This window comes from Ahaetulla prasina, chromosome 1, assembly GCF_028640845.1.
Source record: "Ahaetulla prasina isolate Xishuangbanna chromosome 1, ASM2864084v1, whole genome shotgun sequence".
NCBI classification, from domain to species: domain Eukaryota; kingdom Metazoa; phylum Chordata; class Lepidosauria; order Squamata; family Colubridae; genus Ahaetulla; species Ahaetulla prasina.
Window position 1 is genome coordinate 362,115,997 of NC_080539.1, and position 16,118 is coordinate 362,132,114.

The following is a 16,118-nucleotide window of genomic DNA, read 5'->3' on the forward strand; positions in this document are numbered from 1 at the left end:
GTTTTAATCCTTGCTAATTACTTTCTGTTCTTCGCTTGCCAGCTTCCTTCCCACCCGCCTTCCTCTCCCCCCCCCCCGGGTGCGCCTCCTCGCTTGTACTCCGAAACAGTTATTTTTTTTTCTTCTCCACGGCATTCGCGCGCGCGGACTGGTCTTTGCCCGCCGAATGTGGCGGGGTGGGGGGGCAGAAGGGGGGGCAGAAGGGTCGTTCTGGGTTGAGGGTTCAGGATGGTCTTTGATGAACATAAAAGTCTTTCTCTCTGTGTGTGTGTGTGGGGGGGCGATCTTAACTCTCCAGGTCCCACGCTGACAACTTGGTGGAAGGTTTGGAAGGAAGCAGGTTTTTGGCTTTGGTGGCTCTTTTCTGTTCCAGGTGCACGTGGGAATCCCCCTGTGGGTCTACCAGCCGTTTGAGCCAGACAGATGGTTAAACAGGAACGGGTGGACTTTTTTTTTTTTTTTTGGCCCCCTTTCAACCCCTTTTCTGCAACCTGAGTCTAGAGAGATTTAGGAAGTGGTAGGTGAATAGAGATTGCTTTAGGACTGTGAAAATCCAAGGTTAAAAACAAGCGTGCAAAACCGTGTGTTTTTAGATACCTTAGAACAGGTGACTGCCCCTGCCCGGGACATGTGGGAATGGGTTTTCAGTCTCTTGGGGTTTGGATCTAAGAATGCACCCAGGGATTTTGCATTGTAGGCCCTATACCTACATCTACGTATAAATACCATCCAGCATTCAGGAAAGCAAAGACGTGGGGGGGGGGGAAATGTGCCCACACTAGAAAAGGTGTGTAAAAATGTGTGCAGCTGTGGAGTGCAGCTGCCAGAGTGAGAAGGTTTCTTGGAGCTGTTGAGCATATGGGTCTCTCTTGCATGCTCTTTCAGTGTGTACGTGTGTAAAAATGTCGGGGATGCATGTGTGAAAAATGGTGCTAGTGTGTAGCCAGATGGGAGGGAAGAGTGTGTGTTCAATCCCAAGTGTGTGTGCGTGTGCGCGTAGTTATTTGCTACAACTGTGCTGCTCCTTCATGCCTTAAAATATTCATACCTCATGCTGGGTATGTTTTATGAGAAAGTTGTCAGGCGGATTTGCTAAACTATGAATCCGGAGCGTTTGTTGCTTGTGGAAAAGTTTCAGGCAAATATATTCTGTAAAATGCACACAAAACGTACCATGTCCTGGCTTAGATGCTGTCCTTTGCATTTTGAATTAATAGCAAATAAAATGTATTAACGCTCATGGACGTAGCTAAGCCATGAATTCTACTGCAGATTGGGTCTGCTTTCATTGTGGAGAGCAAGCCAGTACACGGCCTGGAGCATATTTTCCCATTGGTGGCCTTTGTTTTGCTGTGATTTGGGGACTACAGCTCCCATGTGCCACTTAGGGCACCTTGCACCTCTGCCTTGGTTTGGCATTGCAGTTCCTTCCCTCATTCTGTGGGTTTTCTTCTTTTCCCTGTTGTAAGTTTTGTAGCAGGCGTGCCTGATGTGGTGGGTCAAATATTTGAGCAGGCGCATTTTGACTTGGCACAGCCTCACTCTGGACTTTCTATAGTTATGTCCCCTGGAGCGTGGCAGGCTGTTCTTTCTCTCGCTCTTATCGATTCCTGATATTTTATTTAATTATTGAACACCAAGACTCTCTCCTCGTCCCAGTGTAACTCCTTTCTTACTGCACATGAAAAGTGCATTCTATATAAACCTCTCCCCAAAATACAGGAATCTCCCCAAAATACAGGCATGTCAGCTCCTTAGTTCTGGGCAGGCTAAAGGCTGGAAGTGGGAAGCAAATGGAGCTGATTACAATTGCGATTTTTATTTTCTTTTTTACATTGGGAAAGGCTGCATTTAGGCCATTTCAAAAGGATGGGGGCCTTTCCAAACTCTTGGCATACCCCAGTCGCCTCCAGCTTGAGTGATTGAGAGAGGCAGAGAAGCAGAATTATTTGGCGAAACTCAATGAATGCTCGGTCCAGTTTCAAAGCTCAGCTGAAATGTAAAACTTTTGAATTCTGAACGGTTCCTTTTTGCAATTTTACTTTCCACGGTCACCCTGAGGAAGCACTGTAATTTTCTGAATGAATACGGAAGGCCTTTTTAAAAATAACAATGTATTTCCTTAAAGTTAGCCCTTCATTGAGAAAGGGCCTGAACTGGAAAACAAATGACATTACTGTAGGCAAATTCATGAGATCTATTTGTTTATTTATTTTAAATCAGACTGTAAAACAGAGGTGTATAGAAAGTATGCTCAAACAAAGCTGGAGTTGGCAATTAAAAGTCCTGCGAGCACATTAAAAAAAAAGAGTTTTGATTCTCACGGTTCTGGCTGCCATTTTGACTTTTTAAACTTCTGCCTGAAAAATTCTTTTTCTGTAAGGAAGGCCAATATTTTGAAAAGAAAGCAAAAGGAAAAAAAAGCGAAGGACTGTAATCCGCCGATATCAAATGCAAGGGCTAACCATGTTTCAGCTAGCCCAATCCAGCTGTGTGATACAGGTGCTGTTTTTGGCTGAAAAGACCTATTTTATTAAAAGTTCTTTATTGAACTAAGGAAAGCGGTTGCTATAACGCGGAGTTTACATTTAAACTTTCTCCCATTAGACAATGTGTACAGTAGTTAATCCTTCATCTAGCATGATTGCATCCCGTAAAAAAATATTCCGATAAACAGAAAGAATGGAATTTGGAGAGGGCCGCAGAACAAATTGAGTGCATTCTCTGAAATGTAGTCCTTTGTATCTCAGAGGTGTGCTCTGCTGAGATACAGAATGGGGTCTCTTAAGGCCATGCAGTTCTTGGTCTCTGAATTATGCTTCTGTCTGGAATTCAAACAAGGTGGCATGTTTGTTACGTTACTGTAGCTTTTAGATTTTGATCTGTTTTATGTTGGCTGTTTTATTTATTGTGCATTGCCCAGATTCCTCTTTGGGGGACATGGATAGCTATGTACATCTGATTCATCAATCAATCCAGAATACATCCTGATCTTGTTATTCCCTCCAAAAGCCACCCTCTGTGGTAAGCTAGGCTAACAAAGAAGGACTGGCCCACAAGAGTCTTCTAAGATAGGGGATGGTGGTGGTAGATTCTGGCTTCCCCAATAGCAATAGCACTTAGACATATACTATTTCACAGTGCTTTATGGCAGGGGTCTCCAACCTTGGCAACTTTAAGACTTGTGGACTCCAACTCCCAGAATTCCTTAGCCAGCTTTGCTGGCTGAGGGATTCTGGGAGTTGAAGTCCACAAGTCTTAAAGTTGCCAAGGTTGGAGACCCCTGCTTTATAGCCTCCTCTAAGCAGTCTACAGAGTCTGCATATTTCCCCCAACAATCTGGCTCCTCATTTTACCTACCTCTGAAGGATGGAAGGCTGAGTCAATCTTGAGGTGGTCAGGATCGAACTCCTGGCAGTCCTGTTTCTTTCCTTCCACAGTGCATTTCAGAATTCTAAATCCAAGTATCTGTGGCCACAGCAGACTAGAGGTAGGGAAAAAGAGGAAAAGGTTTGTTCTGTTAGCCAAAATCAGTTTCTTAAGAATTCCCTCCCCGCCCCCCAAATATTCACAAAGATTTAAAATAATAATAATAAGGGATCCACAAGCGTGGGAAATGTTTTCTTCTTTAAGAAATAGAAAGGTAATGAGCCAGCCGTTTGGCCTGAGGCAGCTTTCTAAGTAGCCACATACTTTGTGCCCATTTCATAGGTCAGGGAAACTGAGAAAACGTGGCCTGCATCAGGCCACGTGATGATTTGATGAGACAAATGGAGATGATTCCATATATATTGTATCATGCTGCTTCTTGACCTGGTGCATAATGAAATGCAATTTTATCAGGGTTGTGTTTGACCTTGTGTGGGGGAGCAGAGAGGGCGTGGCCTGCTTGATGTCACTCATATTAGGGGCACCTGTGGCATGCCCGAGGGCTCTGCCAGCAAAAACAATAGCCTACAACCCGCTACCAGTAAAACGGAGCTTGGGAGGGCCATGTTTTCGCTGGCAGAGGGTTTCAGGAGGCTGTTGCAGCCCAAATCAGGGCTCAGGAGCCCATTTTCGCTGGCAGAGGCACTGTGGGCCGGTCCCTCACTGTTTCCAGGGTGGCCTCGCAGGCCAGATCTAAGCACCTCGCAAGCCGGATCTGGCCTGCAGTCATTAAGTTTGACACCCCTGCCCTAGACCAATTTCCCTAAGAAATCTGTGCAGATCCATAAACAAAACTGAGACCTTGTTGCTCAATGCAATAATTTTCAACAAGCTACTTGAGGCATAAGTGGGGCTCCTCTGAGCGTTCAAAGATTTTTCCTCTCTGAGATCGAATTTTTCTCTCCACTCATGTCCTTCCTTAACAGTCTGCAGTATGCTCGTGGAGGCCTCCGAACTTGAGAGGAGTCCCTTAACCCTAGCAAGGCATCAGCACAGGTAGTCCTCTACTTAAAACCGTTTCTTCAGTGACCGAAATTACAATGACACTGAAAAAAGTGATTTATGACTGTTTTCCACATCCCCATGGTCATGTGGTCAAAATTTAGATGCTTGGCAACTGGCGTGTATTTATGATGGTTGCAGGGTCCTGGGGTCACGTGATCCCCTTTTGTGACCGTCTGACAAAGTCAAAGGGGAACAACCGTGTTACTAACTTAAAAATTGCAGTGATTCACTGAACAATTGTGACAAGAAAGATACCATAAAAGGGGGCAGAACTCAACTGTCTTGCTTAGCAAAAAGACATTTTGGGCTCAGTTGTGGTTGTAAATTGAGGACTACCTATATAAATGGGAGAGCAGAGGTGCAGGCTTGGAGAGGATTTCTTTTTTAAGAAATTCACGAATAAAGGGATTATAGGGTGGTAAAATGGGAGTTACCTTGGAGCAGTGGTGGGGTTCAGCCGGTTCAGGCCGGTTCGGACAAACCGGTAGTTAAATTGCTGGCTGGCCCTTCCCCTCCCCGCCCTTTCCAGGAGTCTCCCCCACATCTCATTTTGGCTTCCAGGTAAGTGCAGAGAGGCCTCCTAGGCCCAAAACAGGATGTTGGGGGCGGTGTGTCTCCCTCCACGGTCCGAGTGCTGCCTGTCACACCCCCTGGCAATGGCCACACCCACCCAGCCAGTTATTAGGGCAGAGAACCGGTTGTTAAATTATTTGAATCCCATCACCGCCTTGGAGCAAAAAAAGCTCAGCAGGAGATGCTCCCTTAATTGCATCTTCCTCTCCTTTCACTTCAATATACTTCCTATTTCTGTGGAATAGGCTGGGTTGAGAGATAGAACATTAAGTGAAGCTTCAAGGGTTATTGACCTGGGTCTTCCCAATTGCAGGCCAGGTGCCACTCTCATTTGCTGCTTCCATAGCAATGGTTGTGTGACAAGCTCAGCTCTTTCTCTCCCAAAGGAAGATGTTGCATGCCCCTACGCGATGCGTCACTCGTTTGTTCTCCCGAGCTTCGCATCCACCTTGATTAACATCAGTCTAATAAGCAAATTCAGCTTAATTTGTCCTAAGGCACCTATTTTTCAAAACGGCCACGTGGAAAGAATAGATTTAAAACCTGTCTTTGAATAACGTCCATCATCTGGTTAGACAAGGTTCTTCACAACTAATTAAAAAAATATTACAATGTGCCAGAGATGGACAAACTTACAAAAGAAAGAGAAAGAGGACACGGAATATTATAAGGTCTGGAGCAAATGGTATGAATGGTTAGAAAATAGGAACGGTAGATAAACAAAAGTAGAGTAAGATAAAACTAAGATATGTGTAAATAATTGGAAAGGACTGTCTTGAATAGCTGATAAACAGTGATATCTATATAAATGTTGTATGTTTTGTCTTTCGTTTTAATGTGTTTTAAAAATAAAAAACTTTATACTCAGACAAGGTTCTTCATGGCAGTTAATCAGAAGAGAGTTAAGTTGTTTGTCTGGTGAATGAAAATGAGGGGTATACTTAACATATGGGAAGATAATAAAATTTTGAATTTTAGACATGATTTTACATCCTCGACTTACAGTCCTTCACTTGTGACTGTCCAAAAGTTATAACAGCACTGAAAACAAGTGACTAATGAGTGTTTTTCACATGAGCGGTGCAATGTGGTCATCTGATCAAAATTTGGATGCCTGGCAACTGCATGACTTCTGACAAGCAAAGTCAATGGGGAAGCCAGATTCACTTAACAGCTGTGTCACTAACTTAACGATTGCAGGGATTCACGTAACAACTGTGGCAAGAAAGGTCATAAAATGAGGCAAAACTGACTTAACAAGTATCTTAGCAATGGAAATTTTGGGCTTGATTGTGGTTGTAAGTCTGCATGTCACTTTAGAAATAGTCCTACTTTTTCTTACTATACCACAACATTTTCTTTCTACCCGGGGTGAAATCTGAACAGGTTTGCTACTGGTTTGCTCGCTGCACGCCAAGCGCATGCTGCATGCGTGCATGAGCACCAAATGCACATTGTGTGCACATGTGTGGTGCGCGCCATACTTGCGCATGCGCAGTATGCACCAAAAGGAGGCTTGGGAAGGTAAGTAGAACGGCGAGGGTGGGGGATCAGCTGTGGCGAGCAGTTTAGCTTCGCTAGAAAGCAGGAAATCCTACTTTCTAGCAAAGCTAAACCGTGCGGCAAAGGTGATTGTCGGATTGTAGCTTTTTTTTTACTACCGGTTCACCCAAACTGATAGTTTTTATTGCTACCAGTTCACCCAAACCAGAGCGAACTGGTAGCATTTCACCCCTGTTTCTACCTCTTCTAAAATAAAATGTCCTATCGCTTCCTTAGAGTGAAAAAAATGTTTTTTAAAGCTACTGCCTTCTTTCCATCTGCAGATAAAAAAGCAGATATTTATGCTAAAAATATGTCCTTTACACTTCAATCAAGATACATTTTTTATAAATTTAACTAACTTAATTGGAGGCATGTGTCTATTAATCAAAATGTCTATTAATCTTACCATTTTACAAAGTAAACATAGCAATCCTGACTCTAAAAGAGGCTTTGCGCGGCTGGGATCACAAAAGCTTCCACATTAAATAAAATATTCCCCCCCCCCAATAAATGATAAGTCAGGTATCTTTTTTCTAAGGACAATAACAACAGTAGCTTCAAATAAATAAGCACTTTTCTAGACTCTCCATTTCCAAATTCTCCATAAATTCTTAGGCCAGCAATGTCTGGGCAGTGACATCTGTAACAAGCCACAATACATCTCAATGATGATTCAAAATGCCAGGATGTCATCATGGGGAAAAAAATGCAACTTAATATTTGCCTGATGACATCTGACGCCAGGTATGTAACGACGTCATGGCACATATTTCTTTCCTTTGCCACCCTTTCCAAGATTCTCATGTGTCGAGATGACTTTTCCATTATGTTTTATATGGAGCTGTTTGAATCCATTTGGGCGGTGGGGAATAAAGACTCGAGTCCATAGGATGAGACGTAGGCTGGGTGTGGCTATGTGATCTTCCCATAAGATTCACAATTCCTAGGACTCCTAGGTATGGAGAGGGGTTTCCAAGAAATTCTTAATTATTTAAAAGGTATAGTAAGCTAAGGTTTATATTACATCTTGCCTTTCATGCATTACAAAATTGCAAGCAATTAAGCCACGGACTTCCAGAAACTCCGGTGAGAGGTAGGTTTGGGAACCACGAAACCGAAACGAAAGAACAGGTTGGAAGTGTCATGATAGTGCTGCTGTACAGCCTTAAGGGATGAACTCCTGTAATACGTAAACTCTCAATCTTAACATATTGCAACCGCAAACTGCAAACAAACAGCATCGCAACTGCCGACTAATAAACCATATCGTGGCTTAAAGTAGTGGCCTGGTTCATATAACCTTTGATATCAAGGGCTGGGTTTTCACAACATGCTGAACTGCAAATTTCCTAACGCTTTTATTGGGTTAGTCACACACTCAACTGCATAAATCCAACCAAATTGTTGGCAATTGAATTATCTGAAAAGGCTGAGCTGCCCACCTTTGAGAACTATCAGTCCTTATAGTCATCTGGTTGTTAGCACTCTTTCTGAGAGTCACCTGGAAATTTATCTGTGCCCTCAGGGTCACCTGAACGATGCAGATGGGGGTGGGGTGGGTGGAACTCTCTATGAAAGGACTGTCTATGGAGATTCTCAGTTGTCCAGGTTGTGGTTGTCCCAAAGGTGCTTTTTCAAAAGGCAACCGGACTTCCTTTGTTTTTCCTTGAAGAGGTCTCGCCTCTCATCCAAGAAGCTTCTTCAGTTCTGACTGAATGGCAGAGAATGGAAGGATTTATGTTCCTTGCAGTCATCTGGTTGTTACCACTCTTTCTGACAGGACTCTGCTGTTGTAATTGCAACTGTAAGTCCAGTTGCCTTTTGAAAAAGCACCTTTGGGACAACAACTGTGACCTGCACGACTGAGAATCTCCATAGACTTTTTTAGCACTGATTTCCATCTGTAAAATTCTGCTGATCTGAGTCCTCTTGTTTTGTTTTTTTATCAGGCATTCTGTCGTTCATTGGGTTTTATTTGAAAACTAATCACTGAATTCCTAACCCCAAAATGTCAAAAACAGAACTGGCAACAGAGGAAATGCCCAGCGTTTTTGCATTCAGGAATGAGTTGGGAGAGGTTTTCAACTACTGGAGTTATGGTTCTTTAGCTATAATTTTGCTGTATGTCTTTATGGAAAAATACCCTTAGGGGATTTTAAATGGTTGATTTAGTTCTGAAAAGAAATCTTTGCTTGAAATTTCCCCCTTGCTGTCACCCCAAAATTGCTTCTGCTCTATTCCAGGCATGCACAGAATGTCACCATCCAGCTGAGAGATAAATCTGCTTCTCTGTGAATTCAGAGTGGCATGGAGGGGGGTTTCTCCCCCTCCCCTCTTTTTCTTTCTCTCCCGCTTTGCAGTTCCCCAATTAAAGATTAAAACCCTGGCAAGTATTTCTCTTGACGCTGTTTTTTGGGAGCGAGCACAAGCACAGTGTGGATTTGGGAACATCCGTATTCCTGGCAAGGTGGCTATGGCAGCTGCTGGTGCCACTGTAGCTTGGAGGAGTTTCCCAATGTGATCCCAAAAGCTCAAAATAGCCCTGGCAAACTTTGTGCCACTCCTAGCCAGGACTTTAGAGTGACCTGCTTGAGTTGTATCCAGGTCCTTGACGGCTTCTCTCTCTCTCTTCCTCTTTTCCTGGCTGCTTCTCACCACTCTAGGACTTTCCTTTCTTCCCATCTCCGTTCTTCGGCCTTGCTTTCTTGCTTCAACTGGAAACTCGCTGTCTCTTCTGCTATGGTTCCCTGGCTGTTTTTCCCTTCTGAAAACAAAAAAAACCCCTCCAATTTTCTTTGCTTCTCCCTTTTGGGGTTTTTGATTTATATCAAGCAGCTGCTGGGGTGTTACGGTTGCAAGTTTGGAAGGCAAAAGATGAAGAGGGGGGGTGTTCAACCTATTTTCCAAAGCACCAAAAGGCAAGACAAGGAGCCATGGATGTTAACTAATCAAGGAGAGAAACAACCTGGAATTAAGGAGAAACTTCATAACAGTGAGGACAATTGAGGTGCGCCCGGAGGCTGCCCTTGAGATGCACCCGGAGGCTGCAGTTAGTCCAGAATGCAGCTGCGCGAGTAGTAATGGGAGCCGCTCGTGGCTCCCACGTAACACCACTGCTCCGTAGTCTGCACTGGCTTCCTGTAGTCTTTCGGGTGCGCTTCAAGATTCTAGTTACCACCTTTAAAGCGCTCCATGGCTTAGGACCCGGGTACTTACGAGACCGCCTGCTGTTACCATATGCCTCCCACCGACCCGTACGCTCTCACAGAGAGGGCCTTCTCAGGGTGCCGTCCGCCAAACAATGTCGGCTGGCGGCCCCCAGGAGTAGGGCCTTCTCTGTGGGAGCATCGACGCTCTGGAATGAACTCCCCCCTGGCCTACGTCAAGTGCCTGATCTTCGGACCTTTCGTCGTGAGCTAAAAACATATTTATTTATACAAGCAGGACTGGCATAAATAGTTGATTTTAAATTGGGGTTTTATTAATGTTTTAAATTTTTAAATCTATTTTAATCATCAGCCGTTTAGTAATAGTTTTATTTTAAATTCTTTTTAATTGTATATATCCTGTATTTTATGTTGGCTGTACACCGCCCTGAGTCCTTCGGGAGAAGGGCGGTATAAAAATTTAATTAAAAAAAAATAATTAACCAGTGGAATGCCTTGCCTTCAGAAGTTGTGGGTGCTCCATCACGGGAGGTTTTTAAAACGAGGCTGGACAGTCACTTGACTGAAGTGGTATAGGCCAGGGTCTCCTTCTTGAGCAGAAGGTTGGACTAGAACAGTGGTCCTCAACCTTTATAGTGCTGCGACCCCTTTAATACAATTCCCCACGATGTGGCGACCCCAACCGTAAAATTATTTTCGTTTTGAATTTATCGTGCCTGAAGCCGTATTGGCTAGCGATCTGAACTGCTTGCGATTGCCTTGAGGACGGAGGCATTAAAGCGGAGACTCCTCCCCTATTAAGTTTATTGCTCCTGAAGCCAGATTAGGCTAGCGATTGGGAGTGATTGCAGCTGGCTTGAGAGGGAGACATCAGAGCAAAGATTTCTCTTTTTTAATTCATCGCGCCTGAAGCCGAATTCAGCTAGCGATTTGAAGAGTCTGCAGCTGGCTTGTGGAGTCAACCATTGGAGCGCGATTCTTCGACTCGCAAGTATACTTCCCATATTTCCGATGGTCTTAGGTGACCCCTGGCAAATTGTCATTCGACCCCCAATGGGGTCGTGACCCACAGGTTGAGAACTGCTGGACTAGAAGACCTCCAAGGTTCTTCCAACTCTATTATTCCATGTTCTATGTTCAAAAATGAGTGAATGGGAGGATTGATGAAATGTATACACCACCAATGTCTTTTTTTGTTAAAAATTGTCTCATAGATATAAGCCCTGGGGATACTGGGGGGAAGGTTCTCCGATCCCCAATAATTCAAGCATTGTTTCCACTGCCCATTTTTCAGTTCTCCGAAATATTCACATTCTCTTTCTTCTGTCTGCAGATGTTTTCATCTCTTCCTTAGGCAAAGAAAATGAATCTACTTGGTAGAATATAAATTAATTTCAGGAGTGGGCATTGTGAGCAGGAATTTATTTTGGCAGTAACACCAATATGTTAGAAAAAGAGTTTTTTGCCATTTCCCAGACTAGAACAGTTTATTGCAGAGGCTCACAAACGATGGTCAGCGGAGTACGCTTGGCGTGCAACCCTGAATTCAGTGGGTTTGCAGAAAAGTTGCCAAACCGTTTAGAATATTGGAATTTGTCCCTGTTCTTGATCAAGCATGTTCTTTTAAGAACTCAGAGTACATTATCAAACAGAATGTATCAAACAGGATGACAATATCTAGGATAAAGGCCGAGGGAGCTGGTCTTTGTGTTTTCTATTCAGAAAGGTTTCTTTGATGCATGGATGCAGAAGCCAAAGACCCCAGCAACAAAGTTATTAAAATATGAATTATATCTTTACTTCTTAAAGCGAGTTCATTGAGGTTGCCCTGCCTCAACTTTCAAGGCAGAGAGATTATTGAAAATCACTGGTTCAATCAACGATGGCATCTGAAGTCGCATTTTTTTCCTCAGGGTCCCATTAAACCTGGAATAATTGTGTGTGTGTGTGTGTGTGTGTGTGTGTGTGTGTGTGTGTGTGTGTGTGTGTGGTGGTCTTGACTGTAAAAATATGGTTGACCAATAGGAGGCAGCAAAGAATGTGTGCGGCCTCCCTTTCCTGCCACCTAGTGGTTATTTGGATCGTTATTTCTCCACTTCAGCAGCTTTAAGTTGTGTGGACTACAACTCCCAGAATGCTGGGGAGCTCCAGAGAAATACTGGCTGGGGAATTCTGGGAGTTGAGGTACACACACCTTAAAGAGATGCTGAGATTGAGAAGATTTCTGCATTTTGTATCATTGAAGTTGCCATGGCACTGAAATAAATGACTTATGACTGTTTTTCACACTTACAACCATTGCGGCATCTCCTGGTCGTGTGATCAGAATTCAGATGTTTGACAACTGATTCACATTTATGACCATTGCAGTGTCCTAGGGTCATGTGATCACACTTTGCAAACTTGAAAAGCAAAGTCAGTGGGGAAGCCCGATTCACTTAACAACCTGTTACTAACTTAACAACTTCAGCAATTCACTTAACAATGTGGCAAGAATGGTTGTAAAATGGAGCAAATTTAATTTAACAACTAATCTCACTTAGTAACAAAAAAATTGGGCTCAATTGTCGTAAATCAAGGACTACCTATACAGCAGAGGACTTTAGAGTACTAGTTCTCAGATCTTTTGGGTAAAATATTCTTAACCTTGGCTGCTAAATAATTCAGCTTTCATTCTCTGCAATGAAAGCTACCATTTAAAACGATGTTTCTCAACTTCAGCCACTTGGAAGATATGTGTGTGGACTTCAGCTTCCAGAATCCTCCAATCAGCTGTGCTGCCTGGCTGGGGAATTCTGTGAATTGAAAAATCCACATCTCTTCAACTTACCGAATCGGGAACACTGGTTTAAAAGGAAATGCAACCAAAGAAGAAAAACTCCGTATTAATTTTCATTTGCAGTTAAGCAAGAGGAGAAATGTTAGAACCAAGGTGTCTGAATTCCTTCTAGTCACCCTTCCCAAACTGAAATATATGTGCAAGTAAGCAGGGCAGTTTGCAAACAGAGAAGAACATATTTCTCCGTATCTGAGATAGAGAATAGCAGAGCGTGCGCACAAGGAAGGTTACTTTCAAGAAAGGGCCCAGTGTTTTCTTTCAACAATGCACAGTACTTGACAGGAACACTGAAAAATGTGTAATCTTATCTTCCCTCTCTCCCTTTTTTCTTTTCTGTTCTTCCCCACCCTGTACCTCCTGGCCAAATTTGATGCAGTGGTTCTCCCCTCTCCCTTTTTTTTTCTCTTTTCATTGAGAACCAGCTGGGGCAACGAGAAGGGGAGATATTCTTTACGGCAAAGAGAAAAAAGCTCTCGTGTAACCACCCACAACAGAAGTAGCCTTTGATAGCTACTTCAGCCTTAAAAAGAAACCTCAACTGTGTAATTCTGCCTCCTTCACCCACCCTTCAGATGTAAATGGTCAAATTTGGCTCCTTCTGCTAACTAGGATGGATTTAATGCTGTTGAGGCAGAGTCATGTTTGTGACAAAGGACAAGAGCATCTGTCCAGTCTTTCTCCGATGAGAACACAAATATTTATTACATTTTGATCCCATGTTTTCTTCAACGACCTCTCTGTGGTTTCTCTTCCTTCCCCCATTATCTTCCCAAGCCACTCTCTGATAGGTGAAGCTGCATAGGAGCGATTAGTCTAAGCTGAACGGAGTTGTTTGTTGTTGTTTGTTTTTAGGAGACATTTAAACGTGAACTTAGGTGCTCCCCTCGCAGTCTAATGTGATCTTGTGTAATGTCCACTCACCCATAATGCCAAGCCAGGATCTTTTAACAAGGGTTTGCTGAGCAAGTCATAACGAATTGCTTTGCACATCACTCTAAGGCTGAAAACAAACAAGTGGTGTCATGGCTTAGCTTGATTTTTTTTTTCAGGCAAGCCACTTTTTCTCGGTCCTTTAATATTAGGCCAGAGGTAGAATGTTAAGCTGAGAAATGTGATTTTGGGGGGATTTTTTAAGCACCTTTTTTTTTTTTTTGTAAAGAGCATGTTTCGCTGGACCAGATGGCATTCAACATCCTGTTTTCCACATTGGCAGTCCAGAGTAGTGTCTCCCGATCTTGGAGATAACTGGATTTGTGGATTTGAACTTCCGGAATTGCACCGCCAGCATGGCCACGGCTAAGGATTCTGGCAGTTAAAATCTATACCCCCTAGAAAATTGTATTTATTTATTTATATCCTGCCTTTAGTATCTTTACAAATAACCCAAAGTGGCAAACATATCCAGTATACATTCCTTCTATTTTCCCTATAACAACCCTTTAAGATGAGTTGGACTGAGGGAGAATAACTGGCCGAAGATCGCCCAGAGGGCTTTCATGCCTAAGACTGGACTAGAACTCAGCATTGGCCTAGGGGGACTGCTCTGTTCTCCAATTGTTCCCTCCATTCAGTGGAAACCGTCATTGATGCCTGTCTCACCAGGCCCAACTGGAGTCCAATACTGTTAGTCCCTTTCATTTAAAGAATGTCATCTAATGGGACCTAGGAAGTGGATCATTTCTGTCACAACTGCTGGGAGATCAGACTCGTCCCAATCCTGTTAGTTCTTTACAAAATACCAGAGACCTGGTTGTATTCCCTGGCATAGAGATTGGGACATTAGATGGCCCATGAAATGATATTGCTTTGTTGAGTGTTTCTTGGATTTATTCTGGGTGATTTTGGACTATCAAGCCATTTTCAACCCCTAGCAACTGCATAGGTCCATTTTTTCCATAACAATCTATTCCTAACCTTGTCTTTCAAATCAATGGTGTTTCCTCTGTTGTCGTCATCTTCTCTTTTCTTCCATCTTTGCCAGCATTATGGATTTCTCCGGAGAGTTAGATCTTCTCGTTAAGTATCCAGAGTAGGATGATGTCAGTCTGGTCATTTGGGCCTCAAATGAGAAGTGTGAGTTGAAGGTTTTTTAAAAATGTCTTGTTAATATTGTTGCGCTGTTGTTTTTAATGTGTTGTTAGCTACCCAGAATTGCATCTTTGAGATGGGCAGGTGTATAATCAAACCCAACAAACAAACATCCGGAGATTGACAGCCTCTTAACACAGTAGTTGGGTTTGTACTCATGAATAACAGCCAGTTGTTGATGTATACTGTAGAAGCATATATTTCTTATCTGCACACACCTTACCGGAGGTGGGTTTCAGCAGGTTCTGACCAGTTCTGGAGAACCGGTAGCAGAAATTTTGAGTAGTTCGGAGAACCGGTAGTAAAAATTCTGACTGGCCCCATCCTCATCTATTCTCTACCTCCTGAGTCCCAGCTGATAAGGGAGGGAATGGAGATTTTACAGTACCCTTCTCCTGCCACGCCCACCAAGCTACGCCCACCAAGCCACACCCACAGAATTGGTAGTAAAAAATTTTGAAACCCACCACTGCATCTTACGTTATCTGTCTGTGCAATACCATACAGGTAGTCCTCGACTTATGACCACAATTGAGCCCCAACTTTCTGTTGTGAAGTGAGACATTTGTTAAGTGAGATTTGCCCCATTTTACGACCTTTCTTGCCATAGTTGTTAAGTGAATCACTGCAATTGTTAAATTAGTAACACGGGTTGTTCACTGAATATGGCTTCCCCAGATGAATATGAACCAGTTGCCAAGCATCCAAATTTTAACCAGGTGACTATGAGAATGCTGCAATGGTCATAAGTGTGAAAAACGGCCATAAGTCAGTTTTTTCAGTGCTGTTGTGACTTGGAACGGTCACTAAATGAGGACTCCCTGTAATGAATGTATCCATTTGTAAAATTTATATCCTGGGTATATGCTTTTTTTAAAAAAAAAAACAATCACAAAGTGAAGAGTCAAATTATTATTTTTCACCATCGTTCCAGATTTGCCAAGGCAGTTTTAATGCCGTTTAAACTCCTTTTCATGTCTGCAGCTTGTGGCAGTCTCATTTCTTTCCTTCCTTCCTTCCTTCCTTCCTTCCTTCCTTCCCTCCCTCCCTCCCTCCCTCCCTCCCTCCCTCCCTCCCTCTTTCTTTCTTTCTTTCTTCCTTCTTTCCTTCCTTCCTTCCTTCCTTCCTTCCTTCCTCCCTCCCTCCCTCCCTCCTTCTTTCTTTCTTTCTTTCTTTCTTTCTTTCTTTCTTTCTTTCTTTCTCTTACACCGACTGAACGGATGGTTTTACAGGAAGGATCAGTAACACGCAGCAGCCCTAATGCGTTTACATCCACCGTGAAGGAATCTCCTGTACAGAGAGTGTTAAGGATCCATACAGGCCTCAATGCTTTTGTACCACAAATAGATAGCTTAAGTGTTCAGCGCAGTAAAAGTGCATTAATATTGAATTGCCTCTTTCACCTCACTCTGCCTTTCACCACTCCTTTTCCTGTTCCTGAATGCAGTTAGCATTAGAAGTACAAACCACAT

The 16,118-nt window shown here is 43.2% G+C and overlaps 1 protein-coding gene across 3 annotated transcripts in view; it reads left to right on the top strand.

The window, feature by feature from the left end:
- The window catches only part of NFIC (nuclear factor I C), a 316,258-nt gene that overhangs the window by 124,835 nt on the left and 175,305 nt on the right, over positions 1-16,118 (top strand). The gene's annotated exons all lie outside the window — the stretch shown is intronic.